Source organism: Terrapene carolina, unplaced genomic scaffold (assembly GCF_002925995.2).
Source record: "Terrapene carolina triunguis isolate 2854851 unplaced genomic scaffold, T_m_triunguis-2.0 Scaffold120, whole genome shotgun sequence".
In the NCBI taxonomy this organism is placed as follows: Eukaryota; Metazoa; Chordata; order Testudines; family Emydidae; genus Terrapene; species Terrapene triunguis.
The window spans coordinates 3,458,266-3,470,050 of NW_020664471.1; positions in this window are offsets into that span (position 1 = coordinate 3,458,266).

An 11,785-nucleotide genomic window follows, 5' to 3' on the forward strand; every position below is an offset into this window, starting at 1 on the left:
TGGTTGCAGCAAACAGTGGTTGAAAAAATAAATACATGCTTGAATTCCTACAGGTAAGACCATCCAGATGGGACCATTGGGGGATTGGTTAATGAGGTGGCTCAGTAGTCTTGACAGTGCTTCTTTAAGAGGAGCCCCTGTTGTTCAATCAAGCACTAGTCCTAGAAATATTTTCTAAAGGTGAAGTTCGCCACTGGACAAAGGGCCAGCAAATGGCCTATGTGTTAGGCTGAAGTGGGGCTTGATCTGTCGTAGGCCTTCTGCTGGTGAATTTCACCCTAACTGGATAGACAGATTCTTTTGACAAGTTTTCAAATAGCCTCCAAAGCTACAGATGCATGTTTTGTGCATGCATCTCTGTGCACTTATAAAACCTGCAGTTTTGCAAATAGGTATTTGCATGTACAAATTAAGTGGATAGACATGCAGTTATTTGATTTACACATGTTAATGGCTGGACATACATTATGTGTATGTTTCAAAAATATGGCCATGGATTTTACAAGAATGGATGGCTTTACTTTCCAACTTTGATTGTTATTATATTAATACAGGAATTAGCTCCATTTTTCCACAATACTAATCAGTTCGGGCTTTTCTGAAAGAGCTTTGTGCACTACAGAAATTACTTCCAATTAAGTTAATTTGAAATAAGAAATGAAATTGATGAGGCTTCACTTTTAGAACTGCAGGATTTTAAAAAGGGGGACCATTTTAGCTGGCCAAACTTAGACCATCTTAAGCGCTGCTCTAAATTGCTCTGGGAGGCCAGATTGTTCCCAAGAACAGGGAAACAGAAACATGGGCCATAGCCGTTCCTTCCTCAAGTACTTGTCCTGAGTACACCTTGGCCAGACCCAGGAATAGGACCCCAAATGTCTTTTTTGATCTCTAACAATCTTGTCCAATTTTCCCCCATAGCTCAAAGGGAGCCCGTCAGCCCACAAATTGACTCTAGCTGTATTCAAACCAGTACATTGTTATGTGCCTTATTTTATTTTAAATGCTGTGGTTGGCTTGGTTTTAGTGCTACAGTGCTTTGTGTTGGCATATAGGAAATTCAGGTTTGAAAACAACCTCAGGGATTCCCATTTTCATGGCAAATAAAGACGGTGGAGATTATGCACTTTATGCTTTGCTGTTGGGGGGGGGGTAATAGAATATTATTAATTATTATTATCACTTGTATGCAATAGCACCCAATCATGGAGCATGGCCCTATTGTTCTTGACACTGTACAAACCCATAACAAAAAGATGAGAGCATTGCAATATCTCAGCTACTTGATTCTTATGAGCTGCCTCCTTTCCTGGCTGATGGACACTTTATAAAGTAGACAGCTCCATGATCATCACTGGCTAGAAAGCACATTAGAGTTTCACAGCAGGATATTTGTAAAATGGAAAGGGATGGTGTATCTGGAATTAAAAGGTCTGTAAAACTAGAGTCTCTCCCTCCTAAAATGACCATCCCAAGTGAAGTCTATAGTCTGTGGTTCTCTGTCCTGAACACTGAGACCATACGTTCAAACCAGTGCATTTGGAGAAGAGCCAATATTGGCACAATGTTCTGAATATTCTCAATGATTGTTCAGTTTGACCATGGTAATAATGCTTATCACTAGCTACTAACAAACTGTAATGCAAATGGGGTTTTGGCTGTGATCCAGCAAAGCTCTTAAACATGTGCTTAACTCCAAGCATGCTAGCAGTCCTTTTAAAATAAATAAGACTCTTCACAAGCTTAAAGTTAAGTGTGTGCTTAAGTGTTTTGCTAGATAAGGGCCTTGGTTATCATGAATATTTAGGAAAAGGCTGTTCTACACACATTATGGAATGAATAATAAAAGGTGTTCTTGAGTGAACAAAATCATTCATTGTTTGCTATTAGAGTTTTGTTATTTTTCATTCATTATTCTCCTGTTTAAATGTTTTTCTTGGAGCAGAAACAGTAGCAAGGGACTTTAGTAAACAATCATGCCCCAAAAGTACTGGGTAGGGAGAAGTGAATAAATGTGTAAACTTCCTAATAGACTGAAATTTGTTTGCATAAACTATTACATGAATACTTTTTAAAAAGGAACATATTCAAAGAAACCAGAATCAGTTAGTGAATAGTTCTGAAACAGGAAAAAAATACTAAGGCTGTGTCTTCAGTACCAAAAAATGTGGTTTTTTTTGATAGGATAACTAACATGCATTAGCCATCTCACTGTAAACCCCTAGTGGAGACACAACACTTGTAGGTTTTACTGCAAGGTAGCTTGGTGAGGTCAGCACTATATCCCAGACCTATGGCTGCCCTCTCCTAGTTTACCTCATGGTGAAACTACAATGCTTTATCTACACCAGATCTTTACAGCAAAATGGCTAATGCCATGTTATCCTGTGCTACAAATACACATTTTGGGCAATGAAGACAAACCCTAACCATGGCAGATCATTTATTTACAACAATTAGCTCAACCAGTTCTAATTCTAAGAATTCCCTGTTATAGTTGAATTTTTAAAAGTAAGACCACAAATGAAACAAATACCCAAATACTGCTTACAATAAAGATGTATTGTGTATGGGTTGTTCAGTTACATTTTCCAATTATTTTATCTCTCTACGTAAATCTTTTGCCATCAGCGGAAGAGGAAAGTATCACTTCTGGAGATAAACAGGATTCAAGTAGTACCACTCTTCCCTGCTATCTTCAAATGAGGTGTCAATTTCCTTTTGGCAAACTCCTGTGGATAGATAAGAGACAGTGGTTGCAGGAACAAAGGGTTTTTATGACAAGGTGAGAAAGAGAAAGTTTCAGATTAATAGGAATTTCTATCTTTGCTTACTTTTAATTTCAGTTTTAAGTCATAAAACAGATTTTCAGTGATACATGAACTCTGTAAACTAATGTTCTGTGGCAGTCCGATTTCACCACTCTGACTCTCTAGCTTCAGAACCAATTCCATCAGCCCGAACAACGATTTACAATCAAGTTATTTTGACCACAAAAGCTCAGGCCTCTTGCCTATAATCATGAAATAGGAAGAGTTGTTTCAAGAAATGGATTTAAAATTAAAGGCTTAACATAGTAAGACTTATCTTATTTATGCTTAGATGATGAGTAACCATTGTTTTTTTTCCTGTTAGGGCTGCTTCATTATCGCGGGGTGGGGTAAGTAGAAGCCTCTGGCGTGTTTTAACACATGTGGAAATAAAGTAAGTAAATAATTTAAACATGTATAAAAATTGTAGAACATTTTCTCTCAACTGGTTTACTCCCTTATTATCTTCTACAAAATTTCTTCTTCAAATTTCCTGTTTCCCCTGTGAGGGTTAGGTGCCTAGGCACTTACTGAGATTTTCAGAATTGCTTATCTCCATCTTTAGCTGCCTGCACTAGATTGAAGCTGTTTGTTTGCATAGCTAATTAACAAATCTCTTTCTTTAAAGGTCCATTTTTAAACTGCACATGCCTCGCTGGCTTCAGGTCCCGTGGCTTCAGAAGTTTTTATGGGGAATGGTCATTTGAAAAGTCATCTGAAAAACCCTGAATTATATTTTTTTACCCCCATCCTGGAACATGCTGTGATGCTAGAGGTGAAGGGGCACAAACCTGCGGCATTACACAGTGAGCATGGACAGTATTATTTCCATTTGCTCTTTCAGTGGAACACTGCCAGGTTAAACAGTTTTTATTTTTTAAATTTGGGAATGAGAGACGTGCAAAACTGCATTCATCCCTCTCCCCAGGAGGCAGAGGAAGGGTCTGCCAAATGCTTGTTGGAGCCCACCAAGCTTTTCTCCACCTTAAGCCCACCCACCCTGGATGCTTCGTGTCAAGGTCAACATCTTTCCACTTGAAGAGGAGTGGACAGGATTCCCTCAAGAGCCTGTCAATGCTTCTCCCAGAATTGTCCTTTGGGGATGCAGCTGAGTGATCCGAAGCACTCTCTTCTCTGAGGGTTTAGCAAGCTGCCCCTGCTAGCACACTGCGCCTGAGACCAAGAAACAAACTCAGGCCTTCGCGTAGGACTCCAATGCACCACTTATGCAAATGGGCCAGCACACTTACTTCTCATGCATTTTCCTCTTACAGAGGGACATTGGCATTGGGGAAAACTTTCACTCTTCACAGATGTAGAAATGAAAATGTCAGGAACACCCCCACATTTGGGAAACAACTTGGATCCAGGTTTCTAGCCTGGGCCTATTTCTACTATAAAGTATCTCGTATATCTCATAGCAACATAGGACTTGCTATTCTGGACCAGACCCATGGTCCTTCTGGTCAAGAATCCTGGCTCAGACAGAGGCAGAGCCAGTGGCTTCAGAAGAAGTGTGGCAGGATGGACTAGGTCCAGAGGCCCCTTGCTGGAGGTCTCGTGGCCCTGCAACACCTGCCCCAGAATAGAGCAAGGGAAATCCTCCAGACAGCCTAGAGTGGCTGCAGAGCAGCGGCCAATCAGAGGGGCTGATGGAACAGCCAGAAAGGCCCTATATAAGACAAGCAGGAGAGCAGAGAAGTTCAATTACTGTGTGGAGCTTGATGAGGGAGGAGTGGATGCCTGGCTGGCTAGACAAACAGCAGGACTGCGGATAGCTTACTGCAAAGAGCTCACCAGACAGAACTGAGCCCAGCGGACGCTGCCAAAGACCGGGTGCCTGGCTGGCTGGATAGAATAGCAGCAGAGCTATCGAGAGGTCAGTGTGGGCAGGCTGAGCCCGGGGGACTGAGCATAAAACCTGGCCAGACCAGACGAGGGTACCAAGATGGACACTGCTGGTCTGGTACCAGACTGAGCCCAGGGAGGGCTGCTGAAAAGGACATCTGTGGAGGGTACCAAGATGGGCCCCAGCTAGGTGTCTGAAGAAGGCAGTGCCTCTGGGAAGAAGCCTAAGAGCTATGGCCCCCATACCAGGGCCGTGATAAGAACTCGGGACTGTATACCCCAGAAGTGGGGACAGCATGGAAGACCAGCCGAGAGAACCACCGGCCAGGATGGAGGGCGCTCGCAAGAGGCGGATGCCACCCCGATATAAGAACTAAAACCAAAAGTAGGCTCACACCCACCCAAAGGGGGCTGCCTGTCAGAGGTGGGTGCCCCCCCCCCATGAAAAGAACTGTCGGCCAGAGAAAAGGGGGCACACACAAGAAGCGGGTGCAGACCCTGTTACAAGAAGATGCAAGAAGCTCCACTGTAGGCAGATGTTGGATAATCTGCTCCAATGAAGGTCTCATTGTAAGCTCCCTCTGAACCCATCTTCTCTTTATTCCTGCTATGAAGACATAGGATGACATCTTGGCCCCATTGGCATGAATGGGAGTTTTGCTGTTGACTTCAGCAGGATTTCACCCATAAGGCTGAAATTCTGACATCAGGTGCATTTCATTAATTGCTGGAGTGGTGAGGAAAATCTCATTCAAACACTAATATGTGAAATAACAAAGGAGCGCAGTTAGGTTTTCTTTTCGTATAAATATTTCTCCCCTGTTTGCTCCCATGTAAATGATCCTTTTAAAGGACTCCTCAAAGTAAGCAGGTGCAATTTCCATTGAAGTCAACAGTTGTGTTGACTTATGCCAGGGTTAAAACTGTCCCTGAATGCTTGACTTATTATGTTACAACGTTATAATATACTATCATGTTTTAGCCTTTGAATTTATGAAGTGATGACATGATGTGCTTTACAAATTTACAAAATGTTTACAAATCACACATTGCCAGTGCGTGATACAAAAGCAATGTTCCCCAAATGAAGCAAGCCAAATGGCCCTTGCACTGCATTTTCCATGCTGTTCTTCAAGCTAATGTCAAGGTGGGAAGCTCATCTTTGTTCTTCTAGAGATATTGTACTTTCAAAGGGCTAGACTGAGCCACTGTGCAACTCACTGAGTATGGGGCAGCGCAAAGCTGCACCATCCGAAGAGGAGCCCTGGGAAGGACTCTCTTGCTTCTGGAGGTGAGAGGAAGTAATTTGTGCCACCTCTTTCCAGGTGAACATTATTCCCCTCCCATGCCCTGCCAACATGACTAGCTTTTGGGGCCCAGGAGCAGAAGCTCATCCACTCCTGCCCCCTTTCCATTCCTCTCCTGCATGATCCAAGTTTTCAGGTTTTGTTCTGGAGACTAGAACTGGGTTCTTCATTCAAGCAACTACTCTATTTTGAAGCATAACTATCAAAAGGTGGCTTTGTCATGTAACGCAGCCACTTTGGAAAACTTTGAAACACAAAGAGGCATTCAGATACTATGGGGATGGGCAACCTTAGAAAAAACTTGATAGACAGGAACACCTAAATAGTTGAATTTTGTTTTGATTTTTTCCCTCCTCTGTAGTGTTGACAAGGGCAGAATGCAGAAGGGAAATAATTTTTGCCACTGTTGTTGGCACCACATTTTAGAAAAACCCTTGTTACTGTTCAGAAGGCAACCACAGGAGCGGCTATCCATCTATTGTTTTTAACTGCTGCACAGTGCTGATGATTCCTGTGGGTAGTTGTGTTTTACAGGATAAAAAACAAAAACTGCTCTCAGACAAAGCAGAAGTTTGCTCTTTCTCATGGAAGGAATTTTGCTTCCTCTGAATTTGAAGATTGGCCAAGGTTATTTTCTGAAGTGAGGGTCTGACAAATTTCCACCAGATCCTTGTACTCCAGAAAGGTTTATTGAAAGGACTGTGGGGATGCTCTGTGGCATTCTGATTATTTTTCATGGTGAAACTTCCTGTATAATGTTGTTACTGGAATTACTAAAATAATAATAAAAAATAATAAAAGGTTGCCTGCTATGTAACAAGTAACTGATAAAAAGAAAGAGGGAATGAGAAAGGCATAATAAACCTAGAAAGAAAATTGAGTTTAGAATGACCTCTCTTGACCTTTACCATCAAACAAGAGGACTGAAGTTCTTAATGTCCGAGTCTAGTTAAATGTAATCCATACAATGTCTACTGTATTCTCTTGAGGGAATGCAGTGCCTGACTAGCACACTGTGTTCTCACGTTAAAATGTTCCGTCAGCATTGCTGTGGGCTGTGGGGGATATTAGCTCTGCCAGTCTCATTGCCTTTCTAGCCTAAAGAAGAGGCCAAAGATCACCATTTTCATTAATTCAGTCAGGAAGAGCGGAAAGTAAGAGTAAACCAAGTATTTGTTTTCACTGACTGTCCAAGCTACACTCAATAGTTTTCTCTTTCCTTTTTCATTGCTAGAAACAAAAGGAAAGTAGGATTTTAGTGACTGGGTAAAATGACCTGTTACTTAAATTGGAAGGAATCATTTTACCACATTCAAGTGTCTGCTGTTTTTTGTTTTTTTGTTTTTTTGGTGTTGTCACTAGAATTATATGACACAAAGAAAATTTATCTGCCTGATTTGTAATTTATAAGCACATGCTCCTTATTGGTCATAGTTCATTATTCTCAGGAAGTTTGATTATTTTCTTATTCTAGTAGACTATAGAGGGCAGCTGAACACAGAAGACTATTCAAGGTTGATGGCCTGAATTTCAAAGCTCTGGCTGCCTGAGAGATCTCTTTCTGTCTGTGACCACAACCTCCTATAACATGGAACAATTAAACTGTTGGTCAATATGGGAAGATGTGTGGTCATGGGGGACAAAACCCTCAGAGAAGCCAGATCCAGACTCTGAAGTTCACTGAAAGACAAAATCAGAATGGTTATTAACTTCACTACATTCCCCCATAGATTCACCACTTAGCCCTAGCCCAGCTCACCTATAAAAATCCCATTTTTATACATTCAAAATAATTAAAACAATTATGCAAACTATCTTAAACCGCCTTTCATTGATAGGGATGGAAGAGAGAGAGAGATCCGTGTTCTTGTCTTTTTCTCCTGAGATGTGCTCAGATACTACACTACTAATGCAAAAACCTGGACAGATAACTAGACGGAGGAAAGGAGAAGTTTCACCTGCTTGTGTATGTTACACACTAGCAAATGTGTAAGAGATAAAGCTATAAGGTGTAAGAAATAGAGGACAAGGCTGGACAAGAAATTTCCGGAGGGTTGCAATAGCTAGCTTGTTGTATTATGGAATTCAGTAGTCCATGAAAGATATTGTGGCTGCTTTTATGTTATTAGTTTTATAGTAAGCTTGACCCTGCTTAGTGACAAATAGAAATAGTTTCCTTATATGCAGTGTGGTTGTAGCCATGTCAGTCCCTGGATATTAGAGAGAGAAGGGGGCGTGCGGTAATATTTTTTATTGGACCAACTTCTGTAGGTGAGAGAGACAAGCTTTCGAGCCACACAGAGCTCTTCAGGTCTGGGAAAGTTACTCAGAGTGTCACAGCTAAATACAAGGTGGAACAGATAGTAGTTAGCACATATTGCAAGAGACCATTCAAAGTGAAGTGTCCAGTTAACACTCATGAAGTCATAGGACAAAAAGGTGAAGGTGGTGGTGGTGATGTTCATGGGTTGCAGATTGTTACAGCTTGTAATAAATCTATTACAATAATCTGGAAAGCTTGTCTCTCTCTCACCATCAGAATTTGGTTCATTAAAAGAGATTACCTCGCCCATCTTGTCTCTCTAATATCCTGAGACTGACATGGCTCAACTACACTGCATTTAGGCTCCTAAGGCGTATTTGAAAATGGAACTTAGACGCTTTTGAAATTTACCCTTAAACTAAATTTGAGATGTACTGTTTTCTTTCCTGCTTGGAGGTTAAATGATAACCTAACATTTAGCTGATACCTGGCTGCAGCACAGCGGACAGTTGCAAAGCTCATTTCCTGAGTTGCATCTTTTTGTTTTCTTAACATTTAACAAGACTTTCTAACTCCCTCTTGATTGGATTCCAGATATTTCCTGCCATTTGAAGGAACCAAGAAATGTTGCCTTAGAGAGGTAGCCAACATAAATATAATTTTACATGGTGACGTAACAGCCAGCTTTTTGTTTCACAAAATTCAGATTGATTAAAAACCCGAAACTCTCCTCCTGCAACCAGTCTCTGGCCTGAAAAATCTTTCAAGCTTCCAAGGATGTGAGTGATACCAGGTTCAACAGTTAAACCCCATGTCCTCCAATTTCTTCATAGATTCCAAGGCCAGAAGGGATCACTGTGATCATTTAGTCTGACCTCCTGTATGACACAGGCCATAGAACGTCCCCAAAATAATTCACAGAGCAGATCTTTTAGAAAAACCTCCAATCTTGATTTTAAAATGGTCAGTGATGGAGGATCCACCATGTCCCTTAGTAAATTGTTCCAGTGGTTAATTACTTTCACTGTTAAAAGTTTGTGCCTTATTTCCAGTCTGAATTTGTCTAGCTTCAACTTCCAGCCATTGGATTGTGTTATCTCCTACTGTTGCATATGGGCAGACCCCTCCATCCACATGGAACACCACTGACTTAAGTGGGGCTTCACACAAGCAAGTTCCCATATGCAACAAGTTGCAGGACTGGGCTCTTAATGTACATCCTGTTCATGCAACAGTTTGTACCTGTCTTCCCAATTTCTTTCTCACCCACGCAATTAATATTTAATTAGCAACAATGGAACACAAAGGTACTTGGCAAGCTAAAGTTATCACACTGGCTGGCAGCATGGCCAATCAAATAAGGCACTATACTACTTTAACACCGTGGTTGTATAAAGTACCCCACCACAACCTCTTCTGCGATGACAGCCTACTTTCTGCTAACCTTCCTGTAGAGCAGATTGTCCCTTACAGGAACTTTTTCCCAGCATGCATATTCTGGGACTCGCCCTTTAAATTTGGCAGACTGCAACAGCTGCAGCCCTAAGATGGCCATTTTGCAACTGTCTGCTGCTTGCTGCATCTCTTGTTGTTCCAGCTGGCAAGTATTCTTAACTCCTGTTACATTTTCCCCTTATTGTTTCTGAGGAGATGGCACATTCTCACAACCAGGTGTCAGGAAACCTGGGTTCTATTCCCAGCTCTGTCGCTGTCAAATAATACAGGTTGTCCTAAGTTCTCTACATTAGGTTGACCATGAAGTCCACATGCTCATGTTGGTTTATATGATAACAGTGAAATCCTGAATGTCTAGACTATGACACTGTTACACTGTATTTCTGATATCCATGTGTGATATTTGGCATTTAGCATTATGCAGGAGCAAACCATATAAAAAAATGGCATGTCAGGATTGGAAAGAGCCTGTGTTTTAAAGCAAATCTCAGTGTTAGTATTTTCATAAGGTTACATGAAAGCCTTGCAAAAGATAACATGGAAATATGTGTAAGTCTAAATGTAGCTGAAAGTCATCCCCTGTATTAAGCAACAGAGGGTCCTGTGGCACCTTTAAGACCAACAGAAGTATTGGGAGCATAAGCTTTCGTGGGTAAGAGCCTATTGTTACTGTAAGTTACTGAGCACTGTTTGTGTACAAACAAGTTAGAAAAATCTTTTTAAATTGATGACATCAAAATCAGCTACAATTCTTTCCCAATCATAGTTACTGATTTTTGTTGCTCGATTGGGGCACAAATTATTTAAAGGCCAAATTTCCTCTTAAGTTATCACAGTGTAAATCCAGAATTACTTCACTCAGCTCAGTGGAATTATTCTGGAATTACGTTAGTGTAAAATGAGAACAAAATCTGGTCCCGAAGCTGTGAGTAATGGTGGTATTGGTGGTAGCAATTTAAATGAGGGAAGTGTCATGGTCAAGTTGTCAGGTCGAGAGAGAGACCAAGTGGAATCTATGAGAGAAGCCAGTGTGGTTGGTTTCAGGGAAGAGGCCCTACAGAAAGAGTCAGGATCAAGGAGCATCACCAAGGGATTCACCCCTGAGAGGTTCAGCCAAAGGACTTGAAACCTGGAAGATATTCAGATTTTTTTCCCCATCCCGTGTAAGATTAATTTACAGTATTGGGGGGTCAAATTGGTGGCAAGCTGCCAAAAGCCAATTTATCTCCTTTTATCAAAAGAAAAATAAACTTTCATCTGCTTTTCTGATTTTTTGCCTTAATGTGAAATCGGGGTAGTGCGAACCAAGTACAAAACTTGCTCCATGGCAATGAATTTTTAACTTTTTAAAGGTTATTCTCTGTATATTGTCTACATATATTAAATCAGGTTGTTAGGATTACTCAGCTTTACTAACTTTGACTTGACTTTGGTTTCAACAGAAAATTAAAAAGCTCAGTGAATTGTGGCTGCCAACCAGTTATTTTCCAGTGGTCAGTGTTCAGTTACCTCTTGGCGCTCTCTGCAGCTTATGTTGATTTGCTGCTTGTAGGCCATCATTTAATTCACTCAGTTTGAGTCTCTAATTACGATTTTTACAGCAATTTCTTGCAGCCCTGTTCATGCATTTTTTTTTGCAGTGCAAAAGCATCCTAGCTCAATGACACTTTGTTTTTTGATACGCTTTGTTGGTAAAATGTGCTAGGACTGCAAAATCTACCCACTGACTTCCTCTCCCTGTGTGGCTGGTGTGAAACCGGACTTCTTTAAGGATGCCAGGATGCTCAGTCTACATATTATGGGCAGAGCTGGTAGCACTGCCTATTATTAAGGTTGCCTGACATTTCCCCTCAAAGACTCTGTTTTCAGTTGTTTATAACTTTGCCAAACTTTTGTGTATATTATATATATATATATGGAATAGGAATTTTGCAAAGAATGTTTATATTCAAATTATTATTTTGTGCAGCAAATTTTGTATTCTCATATTGAGCAGGACACAACATAACTGGATGAGGCATAATGCAGCTTGACATGATTTACTGTTCCTGAAAATCTGTAGACAAGAATAAAACCAACACTCTGTGTTATAAGAATTCAGG